At 43.4% G+C, this 22,944-nt stretch overlaps 1 protein-coding gene across 1 annotated transcript in view; it reads left to right on the top strand.

Annotated features, from left to right (window-relative positions):
- Nucleotides 1–3,022: 3,022 nt before the first annotated feature.
- The window catches only part of CDC42SE2 (CDC42 small effector 2), a 114,430-nt gene continuing 94,508 nt past the window's right edge, over nt 3,023–22,944 (top strand). Inside the window, exon 1 of the mRNA XM_073671025.1 lies at nt 3,023–3,311. The gene's annotated coding sequence lies outside the window, so the exon portion shown is untranslated. The remainder of the gene's footprint in view (nt 3,312–22,944) is intronic.

The following is a 22,944-nucleotide window of genomic DNA, read 5'->3' as shown; positions in this document are numbered from 1 at the left end:
CCGCGAAACATGCAGGATGGAGACTCGAGCAACAGATGCAAATTCAAGCATCGAGCACTTGCGCTCAAAACTAATGACGACGTATTCAATATGACAACCTAATGTTATCAAATGTGTAGTACCTTTGGATTCAAAATCCTCATTATACCCGTGGATAAAATCCATGAGGGGTGTAGTTTCCAAAATGGGGTCAGTTATGGGGGGGTCCTGTTTAGGCACCTTAGGGGCCCTGCAAATGAGACATGGTGCCTGCTTTCTCTTCCAGACAAATTTGTGTTCCAAAATTCAAATATTGCTCCTTCCGCTTCGAGCACCGCCGTTTGTCTAAACAGAACTTTTTGACTACATGTGGGGTATTGCCACACTCGTAAGAAAGTGGGTATCAAACTGTGGGGTCTACTTTTCGGTGTTACCTTTTGCAAAAGTGAAAAATTTGAGGCTAAAGCAAGATTTTTGTGAAAAAAAATATTTTTTTTCATTATGATGACCTAATGTTATAAAATTCTGTGTTGTACCTGTGGGTTTAAAATGCTCACCATACCCCTGAATAAAATCCTTGAGGGGCGTAGTTTCCAAAATAGGGTCACTTGTGGGGGGTTTCCACTGTTTAGGCACATCAGGGGCTCTCCAAATGTGACATGGCGTCCGCTAATTATTCCAGCAAATTTTACAATGCAAAAAGTCAAACGGCGCTCCTTCCCTTCCGAGCCCTGCCGTGCGCCCAAACAGTGGTTTTCCCCCACAAATGGGGATCAGCATGCTCAGGAGAAATTGCACAACAAATTTTGGGGTCCATTTTATCCTGCTACCCTTGTGAAAATAAAAAAATTTGGGTCTAAAGTAAAATTTTTCCTTCCATGTTGCTTCAGTTCCTGTGAAGCGCCTGAAGGGTTAACTTCTTGAATGTGATTTTGAGCACCTTGAGGGGTGCAGTTTTTAGAATGGTGTCACTTTTGGGTATTTTCTGTCATATAGACCCCCCCGAAAGTCACTTCAAATGTGATGTGGTCCCTAAAAATGGTTTTGTAAATTTTGTTGGAAAAATGAGAAATCGCTGGTCAACTTTTTACCCTTATAACTTCCTAACAAAAAAAATGATGTTAAAAAATTGAGATGTGGGAAATGTTATTTATTAACTATTTTGTGTGACATAACTCTGGTTTTAGGACATAAAAATTAAAAGTTTAAAAATTGTGAACGTTTTCTAAATTTTCGGCAAATTTGAGTTTTTTTCACAAATAAACGCAAGTGATATCGAATAAATTTTACTATCATGAAGTACAATATGTCACGAAAAAACAATCTCAGAATCAGGGGGATCCATTGAAGCGTTCCAGAGTAATTACCTCATAAAGGGACAGTGGTCAGAATTGTAAAATTTGGCCTGGTCATGGTTTTACGTTTTCTATTGATGACGTCTTCTGTGCTTTGGGGTGGGCCTGGGGCGGTTGGGTCTTCTTCTGCTCCGGCCCCTCCACCTGCCTCCTGTGTTTCTACAGGCCACTGATTATTTAGTGACCTGTCTCTGCTTTGAAGTGTGTCACCGCTGCCATCAGTCAGTGGGCATTGCGAGCGCAGTGTGAGATTCCACGTCTGGTCTTCGGGTCTTCAGTAAATTGGAGCCGAGTCGGTGCATGCACAGCGTTTTTTCATTGCGTTGTTGTGCGTGTTTTTATCGCTGCGGGTTTCGTCTCTTATTGCTCTGTCATGCTTTAAATAAATCTGCTTTGTTTTTTAGACTTCCTGGTGTTTGGCTTTGACAAAACTTTACTGATATACTTAGGTGCGGATTACATGCATTTTTGATATGTTTCCACCATGGAAATACACTACAGATGCATGTGCGTTTTTTACCTGTGGATTTTCTGCATCTAATGTAAGTCTATGGGGAAATCTGCCCAGAAAACTCAGCGTACCTGCAAGAGGAATTGACATGCTGTGTATGTGAGACACGCACCGCAGGTCAGTTTACACGGAGTAAAATGACAGCACCAGGAAAGATTCTTCTCTAATCTCCACTACCAGGACGATAACTCCATTACCACAGCTTTTCGCGTCGCCGAGGTCCAGAGAATCCGTCGGTCACGGCAGGTAAATATCAAGATTAGCAAAAAACTGGTAGCTTCGGAAATTGGGAAATTTTATTAAAAATCCATTAAAAAGTCATCATGACAAAGGAAAATGAATGGTAAATAATGCTCATTTTACCGTCATAATTAATTTTTAATGGATCTATAATAAAATTTCACAATTTACGACTACCAGTTTTTTCCAATCTTGAATATAAAAGCACAGTGGGCAGGAGATTTCTATAAATCCCATCCACATTGCTGGAAATGTAAGCCCATGTGCACACGCTCAGTATTTGGTCAGTATTTTACATCAGTATTTGTAAACCAGAACCAGGAGTGGGTGATAAATGGAGAAGTGGTGACGTGTTTCTATTATACTTTTCCTCTGATTGTTCTCCTGGTTTTGACTTACAAATACTGACCAAATACTGAGTGTGTGAACGTGGCCTCAGACACCGTTTTTGCAAAGATATGCAGCGTCAAAAACATGCCAAAAGCTCGTCGTGTGAACATGGCCTTAGGAACCTGATCGAGACATGTGCCAGGTAGGAGGTGTCTGGATCAGCGCCTCATGAAGGACTATGGCTGCCATCTGAGGACATGCCTGGTTGTTTTATAAAATATCCCAGCAGTATTACACTCTTTCTGGTGATACTGTGGCATCTCAGGACGTATGTGGATGGTTCATACAGGGGCAGATCCAAGATAAATCCCACAAGATCCACACAGGGTCAATGATATATCTATAGTGCACAGGCCAGAGCATGCTGGAAAGGGCAGCAGCAGTCTAAGTAGTGGTTAGTAAGCAATAGAGGCCATCATGGCACCCAGCACAGGATGGCAGACATGGCACATGTACTACGTACACCTCAGGGCACGGGGGATGGGCAGTGGTCCCCATGGCTGCGCTGCCCTGTGCCACCACCTGTGGCCGCTCGGTGTGAGGTGCCCGGGCCGCGCTTTGTCTCCTCCTCCCTGCAGCTCTGATCACTCACACACCGAGGAGAGGAGGAGGAGGAAGGGGGAGATGTGAGCCATTCAATTCCTCTCCAGCAGCCATCTTCACTTCCTTCTCATTCCTCCCGCTACATATCAGTAATATCTGCCCGGCTTCTCTCCTATTTACCCGGACTGACCGGCAGGCGGGAGGTGACCCGGAATTGTGGAGGCAGAGGAGCCGAGGGAATCTCGGACATCCATCCTAGCAGCACAGCGGAGTGACGAGAGGACAGCGGACCGGTGAGTGCATCAGCCTGCAGGGAACGGATCGGTGTGTGCCGGGGGCGGCGGAGCAGCAGCAGCAGCCTGCTCATCACTGCCGGCTCTCCTGTGTGGCCTGTCACCCGGGCAGCCAGGCCGGCTCATCACTGCCGGCTCTCCTGTGTGGCCTGTCACCCGGGCAGCCAGGCCGGCTCATCACCCCGCTGCTCCATGGCCATTCATGGGAGAGATGGCTGCTGGGTGGCTAGCAGAGAATAGATCCCGGATAGCTATGTATATCTACACACATCTGTATATATATATATTGCACACTGGCACCTGCTAAGGGCAATGTGCTGGTATGAGGGGGCAGTGTACTATGTGCACATCTACCACCTGTGCCTCCTCCAGCTCTGCCTGTGCAGGCCTCCTGTACACCAGTGGCTGCTGAGGTGTATATACATATATACACACACCTGTGTCGGTGTCCTGCACACCCGTGATGTGGCTGCTGAGGGGTGCCAACAGTATATATATATATGTCTGTCTGTGTCCTGTGCAGGCCTTGTATACACGGCTGATGTGCCTGGATGCCACTTGTCTATATAATGTGTGTATAAACCACTGGGGACACAGACAGCAGAGGCAGCTGTGCAAGATCAATATATGGGTCCTTTGCAGTCCAGTAGCTAATTCCATAATTCCACCTGCTTTGGGGGCGTAGGTGGCCCTCACTTCTCCGGCCGTTGGTACGTATATGTACACACCTGCTTCCTGTACTGGCCTCCTATGCGTCAGTGGTGTTATACATGTATATGTCCTGTGCAGGCCTTGTATACTCAGTGATGCGGCTGGGTAAATGCTCCGTGTATTTTTATATATACTATTCCTGCAGTATTTCCCAGTGCAGCGCACCCTGTAGTGGAGATGATAATTTTCCATGTCATTGATAGCCCTGTATATAAACATATGAAGGCAGAGAATAAGGCTGCATTGTCCGTGCGCACACTAGTTACCTGTACGTCTGTCCCGTCATCACTTGTCACCACAGCGGTAATCGAGGCTGTAAATGACCTGCAGATTGATTATAGTTGGAGAGAATGGCCGCCATTGTAATTGGTTTGTGTCATCGGATAAACCGTAGTGTGGTGTGTGACCACGTGACTAGTTCACCTGTCTGTGTAGAAATGGCTGCCCCAACCACAGAATGAGATCACAGGTATAAAAATAATTGTTTACATCCTATCGAAAATGACAGCGTGTAATCATAATCTTCATCATCATCATCATCATAATATCTTCCCCAGCTCCAGGCTCATTCACACGGGCTCAGAGGCCACACCGCTGCTCAGTACTGAGCCACATGTTCCCCTATAGGCCCGGCCGAGCGCTGTATGTACTGGGATACTGCGGCCAGTGAAGCGTGTGGTCAGTTACTATTGGAGGAGCCTGAAGAGGCGCTATGTCTGCGTACAATATACGGACACTATATGGCAGCTTTACATTGTCGGGGTCTAGAGGTGTTTGGGGACTGTATACTATTGAAGACTTAATTTCTTGCATTGTCCTATGGCCTTGATGGGGAATATGGACATCATAGAGGGGGCCGGAGTCAGAATGAAGAGCCTCTCTGTTTTAGCATCTCCCGTTCTTATGTATGGAGTCGCCCTTGTATTGTATAGACAGTCACTCATCTGTCATAGTATCGCCTTGCAGGAGAAAGTGATTGTGGGCAGTGGGGTGATCTTCTGATGTTTGATAGGATGAACCCTGCAAAATATCACATAATGAGTAAGGTTAAAGGGGTGTCCACTACTTGGATAGCACCACCTTAATTGTCCAAGTCCCCCAAATAAAATAAGAAAAGCTTGTACTCCCCTCCTACATCGGCACTTGTATGACTTAAAGAAGTTGGCCACAACTTTTTATTATCCCCCCCGTGGCCCATAAGTATATTTGTAAATACCTTCTATTGCAGGTTCTGCCTGTGAGCGGCGCTATCTTTGGCAGCTCAGAGGCATCACGTGACCCAGCACTGACATCACGACAAGTGAGGCGTGACTCAGTAATGGTGGCTTGGTTGTGGGCGGGGTTTCCCCGCTCATCACACCCAGCATCCACCGCGCACTTTGCCGTTGAATGGGGAGAGGGAGAGCGCGTGGTGGATGCTGGGTATGAAGCGCAGGGTAAACCCACACACAACCCAGCAGCTATCGTGGAACGCGGAAGAGAGACCATCGGCTGCAGCCTGGACTTGTCGTGACATCAGCGGATGTCAGAGCCGGCTGCAGCCGAGGGTCACGTGCTGCCTGTGAGCGGCCAGCGATAGCGCCACTCAGAGGCAGTAACTGCAACAGAAGGTATTTACAAAAACACTTATGGGCCCCGGGGGGATACATTGGGGAGGGGATAATAAGTAGTGGACAACCCCTTTAAAGAGGTTTTCCCACGAACAAAAGTTAATTTTAATCAATAGATTTTGGAATAATAATAATTTCCACAATTGGATGTGTTTAAATAAAATAGTGTTTTACTTCAAAGAAAGCATCAGCTGTGATCCCCTGCTGTCCTGTCTGTATACTCTTTTGCTTCCTCCCCTGCCCAGGAGATGTGGTATGATCAGACCATGTTCCTGTACGGTCAGACACAGCCATTACACAGTACACAGCAGGGGCACATTTATAAGATTATCTCAGCACAGGAACATTATATTTAAACACATCCAATTGTGGAAATTATTATTATTTCAAGATCTATTGATTAAAAAGAACTTTTGTTCTAAGGAAAATCCCTTTAATGTCACGTGAGCACAGCATCCAATCCGTGGTCATTGACTGGCTGCAGCCTTTACTATTTAGATGAGCTGCAGCGCTCATGTGTCGCAATTTGACATCAGCCACCGGGAACAGCAGTACGGGAGGGGAATAATTATTTTTATTTTCTGTGGGGCCATGAATTGATTAAGTAGGGGTTGTCCATCAGACGAGCGCTGAACTTTTCACTCCACGGTGCCACTTCTTGTGCCAATCCTCAGACTGGATGGGTGCTTTAGCTGCCTACTTTTTTACATGCACTAGTCTGGTCCATAAATTGGACCAGACAAGTGCAGAGCTGCAATTTATTTTTCCCACGCGGACCTTAGGTCTGTGTGGAAAATCATCCATGTGCCCTAGCCTGTAGGCTAACATTGACCCGTGTGCCATCTATTGCACATGTGGACAGAAATACGTTTGTGTGAAGGTGCTCTAAGGCCATGGCCCCACTATCAGTATTTGGTCAGTATTCAGTCAGTATTTTTTCTGAGGAGTGGGTGATAAATGCAGAATTGGTGACTTGTTTCTATTATACCTTTTCTCTGATTGTTCCTCACCTGGTTTTGGCTCCCACGCTTGAGGAAAAAAATACTGACCAAATACTGATAGTGGCCTTAGTCAGAGTATGTTACCTAAAAGATCATTTAATATAGTCTGTAGGTACTGGTACATGTTTTCTGACCCCAGTTTAGCTGATTTCTTGCATAGTACCCAAATAATAAACACATAGCCCTAGTTAATATGCTCGTCTGTGAGGCCAGATGAGATTGAGTAGTGGACAGCCGTGGCACCGCTTCTTACACCAGATCATCTGCATATGGCAGCGTGGCTGGTAGCCTAACAGGCCCTATGGGTATAGGGACCATGTCTAGATCTGCCTGAATCACCTGCCCAACATTCGCATTACTCTACAGCTAAGATGACTGTAGGGGCTCTCATCAGAGAGATCTTGGCTTATGGGGGTCTACATTGGACTCCCCTTTATAAAAGCATTCGAACTGGATTTTATTTATGACATGGCCAATACTGCACACAACTAGAGGGTGATCATGTATGATGGGCACTTAAAGAAACAGATCGAGAGGCAATCCTGCCCGGGAGCTTACCCTCTACTTCATGGTGGCAATGAAGAGGGCAGAGTTCTCTAGTGAGCCCGCTGCCCATAAATGCCAGCTTTCACATATCATGAGAGTGAAATATCAGTGCGTCTTCCTGTTCTCCTAGGAATGTCAGTCTTTAATATGAGGATTATTTCCTGACGTAAGCATGCTGTCAGCAGTCCGCTGTTATAACCTGGCATCTGACCCTTCTATTAATCTGTCTGTAATAAATGATTGTTCTTTATGATAGGGCTGTAGATGCATACCAAGGCGTTCGGGATTACAATAAACGCTGACAGTCTCGCCAGTGTTTGGTCACTGTCAGTTTTTACCATCAGAGTTCCGTTAGTGATTTTCACATATAGAAAAATAAAATCTATGTTACAGTGTTAATCACCACTGCTACCCAGGTGCTGTCCACAACCCATAGACTCATATTGGTAATTTTGATCCGTGACATGGATCAAAAACGGACACGTCTCCGTGAATTTTTTTTGCTGTCACACTGACAAAAAAACCCCTGAAAAAATATGTCTGAGGCCTAATATAGAAATATCAGTGAGCAAAAATGGTGCCACCTGTAACTTCAGCGCAGTGTAACTAGGCCAGATTCTCCCTTTGTCCACAGTGTCCATTGTGCATCATATCCGACTTTTTTATTCTATTGCACTCGTCCGAGTTATACGCCACTGTGAGCGAACCCTAAATGTTGCATGGCTTCGCCCCTACAGGTATGGTCACATATAAATTCCTTCATGAATCTGCCCCTTCGTTCACTTTATACACGCAGTACTATGATGCGGTTCTGTTGAGTTACTACTACCCCCAGTATAATTTGTGACATCCTCCTGTAGACGGGTGAACACACACAATTTGTGATGTGTTTTTTTTTCAGTCCATTTGCACCTTTTTTAAAAAGTGGCACTTTTTTCAGCAGTACTCTACTACAACCCATTGGTGTGTGTATGTATATGTGTGTATATATATATATATATTTAGTAGTCTTTTTTATTTGGCACATTTGAAAACCAGTTTGCAACTTTTAAGGCTGTAAAAAATCAATAGCTATAAAAACGGTCTTTGAGTTCATGCCAATTCTTGACAATGTGTGCACATTTTTATTATATTGGCGCTAATCCCGCTAGTACATAGGTATGAATTAGATTTTCTCCATATAACTGCCAAACACAATTGTCGAGCTCGATTACATGGCGTATTACTCGGGTCTTCTTTCATATGCAGGACACTCGGACTCCTGTGGCTCCGTACCACTGTGGATGCCGTGTGCCACCATACAACCAATGTAAGGTAGTGGTATTTGACTTCCTGAATAGAAAACAAGCTAACCAATAGACAGAAGTACATGATGTTTAGGATATGTGCAATCTGCCTGAAAAAGCGATTAAACCGAGATGCTAAAATGAATTAACACTGCAATGTCAGAACGTCCATGTCAAAACTTGCTTTGCTTTTATGTACAGTCCCCTTGAACTTCTTTTAACCGTTTCAAGCTTTGAAACCCGTGAAGGGGCTAAAAAGTGACATGACCATTATTCAGGCGCGTCGCTAGTTTGTCTACATTAGGGGAAAAAAAAAGTCCTTTTAGCAGCCGGTGTCTAAAAAAAGCTTTTTAGGAAAAGCCACCGGCATTCAAAAACTCATTGGGTACACCAGCGTCTAAAAGACGCCGTGTGCATATACCCACGACGAATTTCTGCTGAGATTTTTCCGCTAGTTTTGAAAAGGTGCAAATAACCTATTTCTAGGACAACCCCTTCTTGATCTAAATGTTTGGCCTTGATGATAAAATAAAAAAGCTTATACTCACCTCCCGTGCCGGCGCCGTTCCAGCAGTGTTGGCACTCACTCTCCCCGGGGCTCCCCTGCGGTTATTGTGACACGTGAGCCAGGCGCCAATCAGCGCTGACATCACTGTTCCCGCCTTCTGTCGAATTGAACATGAAGAGGAAGTCCAGGCTGCAGCTGATCTCTGACCGCGTCTTCTGTTCGATTTGTCCGAAGGTGGAGACAGTGACGCCAGCGCTGATTGGGCGTGGGGCTCACGTGTTACAACAACAGCACAGGAGCCCCAGAGAGTGAGTGCTGACACCTCTGGAACGGCACTGGCACAGGAGGTCAGTATAAGCTCTTTTATTTTATCAGGGCCAAGTGTGGGGTATGACAAGGAGTCTTCCAAGTAGGGGATAACTTCTTTAATGGGTCCAAAAATTCTGCAGAAAATCTGCAACATCAAAAGCGCACCAAAAGCTCATCGTGAGAACGTAGCCTTAAAGTGTGTGTGCACCGAGTTTTTTCAACACAAAATCACTAAAAAAAAAAAGTTTAAAGAGTCTTCCTGTTCATTTATATTGTAAAGCTATTTTGTTTCTTCTCATGTCCAGTCATTTGAGCATTTTTCTTCCAGTTTTGAAAAAATTTGTATCTCCTGATGGAAAATGCTCCAAGCGAGGCACTGCCAATCAAAAGGCAGCAATTTCACGATCATGGCAAAAAATGCTTAAAAACCTCTTTGGAAACAAAAAAGGAGCGCTTCCCAAAGCGGTTTCCACTACAGAACTCATCATGTTTGACCGCCTCAAACAAAAAAGCCTCTGTGCACATAACTTCAGAATACCACTTTGCAATTTTTTTGGGGGGATTAAAGGGAGGATCAGTTAAGATTAGTGTTCCCACTATGCGTTTTTTAAGCGTTTCCGCAGCGGCAATTCCTCTTCAGAAACGCTTAAACGCTTGGTAGAAGGTCTGCCATGTTCCCCAATGATAATCCGCATGTGCTGTGCACATGCTGCGGAAATTTCCGCTGCTGATTATCATTGCGGAACTACCAATTATTTTGCGGAATTGCAGCGTTTTCACCGCCATTGACTTGCATTAGAACGCATGACATCCGCATCACTACACGTGCACATGCGGATATCATGCGGTTCAATGTGCGGATGGTACCCGGGTTTGGAGAAGAGGAGACTCTCCTCCAGACCCGGGTACCATAGAACCTGTAAAAAAAAAGAATAAAATAAAAAATATACATTATACTCACCTTCTGATGGCCCCTGGTCTCCATAGCGCTCTGTCCTGGCTTGCCGGCAGCTCGGGATGGTCTAAAAAGGACCTGCCATAACATCATTTAGTCATGTGATGGGGTCACGCGACCGCTGACCTTGGTCGGTCGCGTGACCCGTCACATGACTAAATGACATCATGGCAGGTCCTTTTAGTCCACCGCGAGCTGCTGGCAAGCCAGGACGCATCGGATAAGGACACCGGGGGCCATCAGAAGGTAAGTATATATTTATTTTTTACCATTCTTTCGGTCACACTATATAAATCCATGCCGTTTGCATGGATTTATATAGTGTGACCAAGTTGTCAAGCACTTTCCAAGTGATGCTAAAATCTCTTGGAAAGCGCTTGTCAACCCGCATGCGGAAATGCATGTGAAGAACGCTTCACATCCACTTGTCCCTGGCAGGAAAACGCATGTACAATCTGCATGTACAATCCGCATGCGTTTTTTCTGCCAGGGAGATGCAGAAACGCTCAGGTAAAATCCGGAGCATTGCTGCATCGTGGGCACAGAAGAATACATACATTACATGGGGAGATAAAATGATGAATATGTTCTCAAATGGCATATGAATGCACAAGTTCATCTGAATGTGGCTTCTGCAGGAACAGCCCCATTCAGACTTATAAAACTGGCAGGTGGCTTTTGATGTGAATATTCCTTTAGCCACCCTTTTTCTTTGCCATCTATACTTATATATAGATTGACAATAGACATGGGTCCATCAAGTTCAACCTTTCTCCAGAACCTATTTAAAACACCAGAAAAAAATGAATATATAACACTAAAGGAAAACTCCATATTGTGCTTTATTTTATTAATCCTAAGGACAAATAAAAGACTTTGTGTTTGTATAATCACATAATGTAAATGTTCCATAAGGATGAGATGCCGTTGACTTGAGTAAAGAAGGACTGTGCATTAGACCGGGGTCGTTTATTACAAAAGATTGATAACTGCATCAGGATCCAGAAATAGCTTTCTCTAGCCTGTCCGACATGAATAATGCAGTGTGTGAGTATACAAACTCCTATTGTTGGCACTTCTGGCTGCTGCTTATGAAGGTGGCTCGGGGGTCTCTGAATGCCTGTAAGCTGAGTCTGTGGCACATTGGGCAGCATACCAGTAATCCTCTGGGCATATTACTTATTATAAGAGCGGTGTACATCCCCTAACCCATGTGTGTACTGTTGGGTGGTAAAAGCCTGTCGCACATCACTGTCTACCCCGGGATTGCCAGTGTAAAAAGTGCAAACAGAAACCTGCTGGAAGTGTTGTCATAGGGTGTGGCTGCCAGCGTTGTTTATGGGCATCCAACTAGGCCACAATACATAAGTGTTTGTCACAAGGTCTACAAGGCATGTACTCCACACCATGTGAGTGCCAGTGTCAGGCACACTTCTCTCTTCATCCATCCCGAATTCCCTTTCTGAAACAAATGAAATGCAGCAGTAATTACCCATTGTGAACAGGCAAACAGACTCCTTCTTTCCCTGGTGCAGTCGCTTCCTAAGTATTCGCTCACACTGGCGAGTAGCTTCTGATGATTCTCTCATGTGAGAAAATCGTAGCTATATGCACATGACCCTAGGCTCAAACTCTGCTGCGAGCGTGATCCGAGTGTTATTTTACTGTGATGCGATTCTCTCGCATGCGAGAATCTGTTCATAAGTGTGAAGAAGGATAATTTAATTTCTCCATCTTCTCCATTGTGTGAGTCGGCGTATATTGGACTGCACTCTGATGACATCCAAGTGCAGTCCGGTGTTTTGCACGCACCCATAGACTTGTATGGGCGAGCACTGTCCGATATACTCTGCCAATTGCAGCATTCAGCGATTTTATTTTATTTTTTCCATGTTGACTCTGCATGAGAAAATAAACGCTAGTCTGCCCCTTGTGCTGTGGAGTCGGAGTCTGTATAAAATGGACCAACTAAAATATCTAATAAATTGGGTACAGTAATTCAATGCAGTTTGTGGGGAATATTTTTTCATAAGAATTTGGGAAAGTTATGAAATGTCCTATTCCTGATCTAAGGGTCTAGACTTTTATCTGAGATTAATCTGTGCTACAGTAAATTTATCACTTGTACATGAGCCGTGTATGATGGAGTCGGAGTCGTGGAGTCGGAGGTTTGGCTTACCGACTCCACTGCCCTGGTCGGCACTGCTCCATAGTATAACGTTGGAGCAAATGCTATCTGATGAAACATAGGATAGCACTCGTCCTAGTTATACGCTGGCTACTCGCCAGTGTGAGTGAACCCTAAGGACTAATTCAGACTAGTGTATAATCGGTCCTTGTGCTGTCCATATGTAAAACAGGTAGTGTACGGACAGCAAACTGCCCAATAACGGTCTTTCTTCTCTTGCAGGGTGGATCGGGGGCTTATATACGGCATTATAGAATACTGTATATCAGGCCTGCAAGGTGGTGATCGTAACTCATATCGGCCAAACCTGCTGACAGGTTCCCTTTAAGTGATTTTTGTGAGACAGTTTCTTTACTAAGCCCAACTGTATAAATGCAATCTATGTGAACAAAGCCTAAACTAAGCAAGAAAGCGAGTGAACAGTACAGAGTAGAAAGCTAATAGGGAGTTGTTCAGGGTAGGACGCACGCTACTTATCTCACACTCATGTAACTGACAAGCGTGCATCATAAAGTGCTGAATGGAGTAATGGAGTAGGTAAGGTCTCCGTGATTCAGCTTTATTATACACAGGCTTTGTGTAGGTATGGGGTGTGTTTTACTGCTGACTTCTAACGTTAGCTTGGTATGCAGCACTTTATAAACTAAGAAAACGAGGGTGATGCTATAGTTATAAGCCACGTAAACTGGTAATAATGGTTTTATGCAGGTTATTCTTCCTCATCTCTCTGACAAGTTCTGCATTATGTAGCATTACACACTTGTAGAACTTGGCTGCTTGGCATAGTTTGTAGATCTTCATGCATTGGCATGTGATGAGCTCATCAAATTCAAGCAAGGGAAAACATAATAGAAGAGACTTAGGCTAGGACTACACGGTAACATGTGTCGCGTGACAGCAATTCTCAGCGAGTCGCACGGCCAAAAACATCTGCAACTTGTGTGCGGCTTACTGTGACGCCATTATCTTGGAGCTGTGATTTCACAGTGCAGAAATGGGCAAATTGCTGGGAAGTCATCCGCACGTCGCAGTTTCATGCGCCTTGCGTTGAAGTTTATGTAGGTCGGACTCGTGACCAGCAGCAGAACATCCAACACATTTGGAAAACTTTGCAATGTTGTGTCTCAGTAGCTCACAGGTCGCAACGCGACACCATAGAATTGATTAGATGTAGTGATGAGCGAGCGTGCTCAGATATCGTGTTATACGCTGAAGATACTCGGATGATACCCGAACATGCTCGGATAACATGACATCCGAGCACGCTCGCTCATCACTAATTAGCTGCAATGCAACACTGCCATTTCTTTGTTGTACAATACATGTTGCCTACGCCTTGTCAAGTCCATTTTTTTAATTTTTTTTTTTACATAATTTACTGAATTTTTTTTTAACATGAACATCGAAGACCCTGCAGCCTTTTTTTCAGACATAAACCACATTAATTGTTTAGGGGTACAGATTTATTTCTTGAAATAAATTGAGGTGAACAACCTGGCATTGCCCAGTGGGCGAAGTTGAAGTATATGGCTCATTATTATTAGTAAATGTGCTTTAGCAAGTTTTCAGGTGGTCCATAATCTGACTTGGAAGTATTTACACCATATCATTACCATATCATTAATATACCTTATTTGCTTATTGCAAATCCTCTGGAGTAAGATCTGCCTAATCAAGAGATGCATGGTCGTTAATGAATACGGCGCATTTTTTCAGCCGTGTGCCACTGTCAGGATTGTACTCATTGGTGCTTGTCATTGCCTGGCGTTCATTTCCACTATGATTTTCAACACTTTTTGCAAAAAAAAGTAGAAAATCAGTCTCGCTTGACTTAATTCAACATTTGCATTTTTATAAAGTAGTTTTTTTGAATTGTCTTTTGTTTTTTGTGCCGGTGAATTTTGCACCAATTTTGCTTTTTCTTTTCTTGAGCAAAATATTTTTGACATGACAGTCTACAAGCCAGAGCACTTTATGATCTCAGTAAAGCTACAGTCACCTCTGCGCTTATAACTAGGGCCAGATCTGCTCGTTCTTAGTGCCCATTTAGACGGGCTGACGATCGGGGTATAAGTGTTCTTAGGACTGCTCGTACCTTACTCAGTCCATTTTAACAGTCCTGCAAACAACTGATCGTTCCTCAGGCTAAAGGATTAATGTTTTGGCAGCACATCCATTTATGTAAACCGATGTGCTGCCTATAAAATGTGTAACCTGTGTGTACATAACATTTACTGGATACTAGCAATATGTTCTGAGTGCATCGGCTGGTCTAAACAGGCAATTAAATAACCACCGGTCAGCTTACGTGTAGCCAATCAGTGGTCGTTTAACGACCACAGTCGCCAGTAGGATCGCTTGGGGTTCCCCACTAGTTGGACTATTCAGATTAGAAAAATAAATTAAAACAAGAATAACTAAAAAAAAAAATAGAGACACTGTAATCTAGACTCTGGATCTCAAGTCTCTAATAATAATATAAGGTTGAGCCATATACCTCAATATGTCCCACTGTACAATGCCAGGTTGTTCACCACAATGGAAAAAATAATAAATCTGTGACTAGGAGGCCACGGCACGTACTGCAAACCAACAATCGTGGGTAGTGTCTGCGGAAATAAAGATGACAGAGTCTTCGATATTTAGGTCAATTTTTTTGCAATAAATTATGGAAAGAAACAGAAACATTTCTTGGATATTAGCCTGCCAAAACCCGTCATAGGCCAACATGTGTAGAGCCACAAACTATGCCAACGGCCGTCACGTTCTAGCAGTGTGTAACGCTACATAATGCAGACTTTGTAGTCACTGAAGTGAAGATTAATACCTAGGAAATCTCCATAAAACCACTCATACATTTTTACGTGGCGTACAATTATAGCATCATCCTCGTTTTCTTATAGATTATAAAGTGCAGGAGAGGAATATGTGCGAGTGCTGCATACCAAGCTAGAGTTATAAGAAAGCTGTAAAACACATCCCATCTCTGCTCAGCCTGGAAATGAGCCTTTCAATAAGCTAAACCCCTCAGTCGCCTATCTGCAGCATCATCACTTATTATGGCATTTTTATGGGTGGTTCAGCAACAAAAAATAACATTTTCTATTTTTTTCTCTTTAGTACATTTTACCATAGAGGTTAAACAATCTTATATATTGATAGATTTGACTTTTATGGACAAGATAATAGCAAAAAATGTTTTTATTTTCTTTAAAAAAATAAATAAATTAATCTTCATAGGGGATTTGATCCTGCAATTGTTTGATCACCTCTACTATTGCGGTATATAGTAAATATTATGACTGCTACAGATGCCCTGGCAACCCATCAGCACCCTGCGCTGGATCACATCAGTTAAATGCCTGTCACGGGTGTATCAGATGTGACAGACAGTCGCCCTGCAGTTGGTTGCAGAAAATCTCTTCGTTTGGCATTAGACACCTTCTTAGATCTGTCTCTCTAGGACCCAGCGGCTACCTTCCTCCTGCTAATTGACACCCAGGCCTGGGTGTTTAAATACTTTGTTTGCTACGGGGAGGTGCCGGTGATATTCACATATTCCCTTGTGAGGGCTTTTAGCTATTGCAGTCTGCTTTCTTCTAGTGATGATAGAGTATGTTTCATTAACCCTTTCCGGTGAGCTCAGGTGCTCGCCGAGTATTTTGGCGTGCTCTGGGTTTCATTCATTGTTGCCGCACCTGCAAGTGTCACAGCTGTTTGACAGCTGTGACACATGCAGAGATAGCCTGGGAACAGGCTATCTCTGCATGTGTCACAGCTGTCAAACAGCCATGACACTTGCAGGCGCGGCGACAATAAAAGAAAGCCAGAGCACGCCGAAATACAGAAAGGGTTAATGAAACATACTCGATCATCACTACTTTCTTCCTCTCTGGTACCTAGGAGGACTTTTGGTGTAACCTCTATGAAGTCGGCTCAAGCTAAGTTACTTTCCCTCGAGTTTGTCTCCCTTGTTGTCTTTATTGTCTTTAGTTGTTTGTGGGGACTGACTATGCTCACCCCCCCCTTCCCTGTCCAGGGCCAAGCTCTAGGGAAACACAGGGTTTAGGTTCCTGTGCGGCGATTGGTGAGGCACCAATATAGGGATGTTAGGGGAGACAGGGTGATATCAGATCAGCCCAGGAGGTCTCCACTCCCCATTTCCCTAGTGTCTGGGCTCCGTTCTCTCACCTCTTCTCTTCGTGTTGCACTTAGTCTTTCCTACACCTCGCGTGACAATGCTGCTGTCAGTAATTGACAGTGTGATTTAAGGGGTTAACTGCTGCTATTAGAGGCAAATGCCAGGCACCTGGGTTTCGCATGTATAAAATGCATTTTCTGGGGTATATTGAGTGCTGGTCGGGATAATACTACTGTGATGCTGGACATTGATATTAAATGTTGACAGTATGGGACAGTAGTCCTACAAGCTGAACAATGAGAGATGATGAAGCATTGCTGGTGTAGTTTATAGTATGTGGACATTGATGTGGATAGCGATTGAGAGGAAGTCGATGGGAGTGAGATTTAAGATGAGGAAAAATAAAACCAGTTAAAGGGGTTCTCCCCTTCCCTTTCTTTAAAAATTCGATCAGTTGGCGTTTGACTCTCGACACCTCAACCGATCAGTTGTCAGGGGCACCTTTTTATACACTGCTCCATACAGAGCAGCTTTTAGAAGCTTCTGTACTTGGTTTTGTAGTTTTAGTTCCTTTCACTTCAATGGAATGAAGTTGTAATACCGGGCACAATCCTTGCCAAAAGTACAGCGTACAATAAAGGTGTCGGGAGCCCTGCAGCTCCTTCAAAATCCTGATTGGTGGGGTTACAGAGTCAGACCCATCCTAATCAAAATATTCATGGCCTCCCCTAGTCACATTAGACTAGTGTTGACCGAACACTAGACAGGTGACGTCAGAAGAGATAAGGTCCGATTTTGAACTGCCAATCCTTCTGTTCTGTAGAGATAAGCTGCCGCAAAGAAGGGGCTCTCTCATAGAAAACACATCAGTGGTTGTCAGAGTGAGCCCTCCTGTGTGTGGGAAAGTTGGCTGTCAGCCGATCCACAGTTCAGCCGGCAGCTATTTAAAGTGTATAGGGTGCTTAAAGAGGTTATCGGGGACTTTTGTATTTTCTTTTTTGTGGGGTCAAGAATTTAACAGGCAGGTAGTCCCTGCAGACGTCATACTGATTGACAGCTATCTCCCCGCATTTAGGCAGCGGGGAGCCAGCTGTCAATCGACAGAGCAGAAGAGAAAACTCTACTTTGTTGATGTGACATCACAGGAACGAGCAATATTGCCAGCAGAGATCGGCGGCGGGCGAAACAGGCAGATAGTTTGCAACTTCCTACCTGTGCGTTCTTAGCCCCATAAGAGAAAAAAATACGAAAGTCCTGGATAACCCCTTTAAGTTTAGATCGGTAATTGCAAAGAACTGGAGTACTCTTTTACCATTGTAATGTGCAGTGAAGAGGGAATAAATCCAATGTTTTTGAACATTCTGGATAAAACTAATTCTATATTATGGATGTAAAATACATCTTGCACTAGTAAGGTTAGGCCTTAGAGTAGGAGGGTTAGGTTACTATAAGCATAAAGAGCATGAATGTGTTTCACAAATAATTTTTATTTTTAAAATAAATATCACATTTAAAAATTAGAAGATAGGAATTATAGAAATGGATTCTGAGGGATAAAATGAAGCTCTATGCGGGATTCCTTGTGCAGTCGGCCCGTGGATTTGTGAGCTGATTGAAGTTAACGTGGTTGGGGTGGTCCAGGTGGTATCCTGGATTAAAATGGAAGGGGAGAAGGAAGTTAATGAGCAAGTTAACTCACCACATGGCCGAAGAGGGAGTGCAGTTTACCGGGGTTTGGATCCGTAACGTGAGACAATTTTGATGGTCGTAGTAAATGATAGCAGATCCCAGATAGTGGACAGCTCATGCGAAGAGCATTGCCTGGAGGGTACTGAATATAGTAAATGTCAGTTAAGGCTTAGTTGGGTAAACCAAAGGTAAGGTGCATAAATAACAGTACAGGAGAGGATATTCAATTTACCTGTAGAATTTTTATATATGATTTTTTTCTATATACTTTTATTAATTCTATATTATGTCAATAGCCTGGCTGAAGAGTTTGTATTGGAGGCGATGAATCATGTACTGTGTCATGTGCAACCCTCTTGGGCCCTGCACCATAACAGCCAGGTAGATCCCAGATCTCAAATTTCAGAGACCCTTTTGAAGATGAAAGCTGCAGTCTGGATTATTTGCCGCGGACAACTGCCCCAATGTTCCTTTGCCCCAAATTTGATAACTTAGTTTTGTCTGGAGTGCGCCTTTTACTAGAGCTTGTTCCACCATTGTGACTGTACATTGGGGGTCTCGTGCACCAGAACGCTTATCTCCTTGTAGCATGTAGGAGCCACACTTCTCATCGTTCGGCTCCTGTTCATAGATGGCTGCTCGGTATACTACCAGAGGTTGTAATCCGGATGTATGTAAGGACCTTTGTATTGGCACATGGCTTCATACTGATGCTAGAGAACTCCAGGGTCAGACCTCATCTCATGGTACTGTTCAGTGACTGACTTGCTCATAGATGGCTGCGAATGTCCTTACGATGGTGGCAGTGTGTACATAAAGTGCTGGCGTCTATGTGGCACACATGTATTCGGTTATTCCAGATTGCTGCTTCAGTCTTGGGCGCTGTGTAAACTTAGCTCTCGGCCTACTTTTCACTATCCTATAATACCCCATAGGAAGTGTGATCTTTAAAGGGCCCCAAAGACCAACTAATAGAGTAGACGGCTGAACAAGCAATGTAATTGGTCATGTGTCATCCCAATGGGTGCCTGATATGCAGTGTATTCCACATGTTCTTACCTATTTACTGTGCTGATGAGCTGGCGATGATAATAGGAGTGTATATGGAATTACTGTATGTCCCAGTAGACTTACACGTAGCTTTTTCCTTATGTAGTTTCTGTAATGTTCCTCTGTGAGTGGGCATATTCTGATCCTACACACACAGGGCTGTAGAGTTGTTAAGCCAAAGATTCCACTTCAACTCCGACTCCTTAATAAAAGGCTAATAACTAGTAGTAATATACAATCTCCTGTTAACATTGTGATTATACAATAATTAAAGGAGTTTTCCATTTTGGAAAACCCGTGTCCCTGGCTGCAGCTTGTTTGAAAAACCATCCGTGCCTCACTCATACTCCTCAGGTCCAGCCCTGAGTCCCTGCTGCTGCTCCCTGTGTCTTTTATTGTCGGCAGTGCTGGATCCAATAACTGAGCTCAGCTCTTCCTGAGTTGGCTGCAGTGCTGTTAATGTGATGCCAGCACTGCAGACAATAACAGACACTAGGAGCAGTAGCAGAAACTCCTCGCTGGACTTAGGAAGGGTGTTTTTTTTTTTTTTTTTTAACAAAATGCAGCTAGGGATATGAGTATTCCAAAACCAGAAAACCCACTTCAATAACCGTTAAATAGATGTTATTTTTAAAGCTGTATTTGGTATATTTTTTAGACTCCGACTTATTGCGCAGCACTACAAAATTCAACATAATCAGTACATTGTCCAAAACCATGAGCTTAAAGGGAATATGTCTTCAAAACATGAGCTATTGTGTGAATCAGGTTTAAGTTGAACATGCCTTAAGAATTTTTGGTCCTTTTTATTGTCATGTCGCTATTCATATTTTTACAGATCCTAAAATCTTTCAGGCAGACCACTGAGCCTCCTAATAGTCTGACACCGTTTGTTCCGTAGGGATCACTCTTCAGCTGTTATTATCATCACATACAAGATTACAATGAAAAGCAATTCATAAAATACAGGATGCACCATAACAGGTGATGATCACAGCTCACTTCCCTCACCCCTCTCTGCGTAAAGACCTCTGCACAGAATATGCCTAGAAAGCTCTCCCATGGAACGGAAAACCAAATAAAACTATAATAAAAAATAGACCGCTTACTGAAAAAACATATCTAGGTGACACATTCCCTTTTAAATAGCACGTAGCACATGGAAGGAAGAGAGCGGATGCCAATAAAAGTGTGCATGCCACCCCGCTAATATCATTCTTATGCCTTTACTAACCATGTTGAATTAGCATGTATGTAATTAGGTGGGAACAGTAAACTAGTTTTATCAGTCATACGTCATGGTCTACGACTCTGGTAATTATATATGAAGAAATTGCTTGATATGTTATTTTTATGGAATGGGTTTCCCAAGGAAATAGAATTGAGCTAAGTGTTAATGAGCTCAATATCCACATTAATCTCTTACAGTTGACCAATCCTTGTCTTGGTAGACACATCAGATGAAGAATTCTCTGATTAGACTGAATAATCACTTATTCCCCTCTAAGCAGCCTATGACCGACAAGCTAATGTCTCTACTACTCGAGCAATTTGTCTGTTCGGAGAAACGCCTGCCCTCGTCCTCCATAGACACTAACAGCTGCTGAAGCTCTGCCAATGCCAAGCACATTTACTCGGGTTCCTGCCAAAAATGCCCCTAATATGCCTTAAAATGCTGAAAAATGTATGACTTCAGCTCCACTGCCGGGCGCTCAAACATTCTTCAGACGGCTCATTTGTGTTCATGTTAGATGTCTCTAATTTTGGGCAAGGGTTATGAGCGCTCAGAGTAGCTTCCATGACACGGATGTGGCTCTGGCATATTGTCGGACTGCAGGATCCTCCTGTATTCACAGCATGACCAGTCACACAGGAAACCGATCAGCACTAGAACCTGGATCAAATGGCAGGTGTCCCCACTGTCCCCAATCTGTCGTCAGCATGCTCTGTAGCCACTTGTAATTTGTAATGGATTTTATTGTTTTGTTTTTTTATTTTTTGTTGACACTTTTTTTGTAATAAGGTGATAAATTCTCTTTATGTATTATATTTCTTTACAGCAAAAAAATATTAGTTACGCGTAATGGTGTAATACGTGGCAGATCTCAGCAATGCACATACCCTAATGCGCAAAGTCGTGGTCTGAGCACGGGCTGCAAGATCCAGGCCAACTGTGGACCTCCTGACCCGAACTCAGCAGCTTGATAGTAGAGATGTGCCAATGTTTTTAAATACTAATTCATGAACTTTAGCCTAATTTTTCCAAAAATTTCGATTTTCACATTATTGATTTGCAGGAGTTGCATATTTCTTGGAGGTGTATAACACTCTTAGGACTGTATCCAACTGATTTCAAGTTGTTTAGTATGAAAATTGTTTCTTCAGAGAGGAAGAGGACTAGAACTCTAGAGCGCCACCTATAGGATAGAGCCTTGTCACATGACTTTGGATAAAAGCCAGAACAAGAATCTCAAAACCGAAAAATAATTGTGGAATTGCACTTTTTTTTGCAATTTCTCCACCTTTGGAATTTTTTTCCCCGTTTTCCAGTACACTCTATGGTAAAATCAATGGTGTCGTTCAGAAGTACAACTCGTCCCGCAAAAAAATAAGCCTTCACACGGCCATATTGACCGAAAAATGAAAAACTTATGGCTCTGGGAGGAAGAGGAGCAAAAAACGAAAACACAAAAGTTACGTAAAATGGCCCGGGGGTGAAGGGGTTAATAATGTAATCCCTGAGTAAATATAAATTTTTGCTATTATTCACCATTCCTCTGTATATTACTTCTGACCATTTACCTGTACTTTCCTGCCAAGACCAAGTCATCACATGTATAACACATGCCCTCCAATGTACAGTAAGGCTATGTTCACACACGTTGTGTTTTTTTTCTGCTGCTAACTTTTCTCTGGCAGGAAAACAGCTGCATTAAAAATGCAGGTTTTGCTGCGTTTTTTTGCTGCTTTTTTTTGCGACCACCCATTACTTCCTATGGGTGAAAAAAACGCAGCAAAAACGCATGTGCATTTACTGCTGCAGAGATGCTGAAAGAAGTGACGTGCTCTATTTTCCAAAAACACAAGCAAGGCAAAAAAAGCAACATGTGAACAGAGAGATCTGGTTTCTCATAGACTTTGCTGGTACTGCTAGACGCAGCTGAAAATTTTCATAAAAATCTGCTGCAAAATACGCAGTAAAACACAACGTGTGTGAACATAGCATAAGTATTCCCAAGGAGATGGCAATATACTTACAAGGCTAAAACCCTATTGTTGATGAGGCCAGGCTTGTGGGTGTCCTACAATTACCTGCTGCAGAGCTCACTTCCTAAAATTAGAAAATGTTTGTTTCCAGCACTGCCCAGGATGTGCTAGCTTCTTACAAGGGAATGGCTAATGCACTGCGGACAGATCTGCATTACATGAGATGATCGCTTCCTGAAAAACTCCCTTCACCTATGCATTCACAGCCTCTATAGGGGGTTCTGTCAAGAGTAGTGCAGTGCTAGACCCCACTATAAGCATATAGGGTCAGTTGATCAACATTCAGATCAGTATTACCGCGAATCCTTCACATTGATGGACACCCAGCACTGCATCCACTTCATTCTTACAAGTCAGTAGGGTTCCCAGAAG

This window comes from Phyllobates terribilis, unplaced genomic scaffold, assembly GCF_046119375.1.
Source record: "Phyllobates terribilis strain yellow unplaced genomic scaffold, ASM4611937v1 Scaffold_1__5_contigs__length_1240528914, whole genome shotgun sequence".
In the NCBI taxonomy this organism is placed as follows: domain Eukaryota; kingdom Metazoa; phylum Chordata; class Amphibia; order Anura; family Dendrobatidae; genus Phyllobates; species Phyllobates terribilis.
The sequence above is the reverse complement of the archived record's forward strand: the minus strand, read 5'-3'. Positions and strand labels throughout refer to the sequence as shown.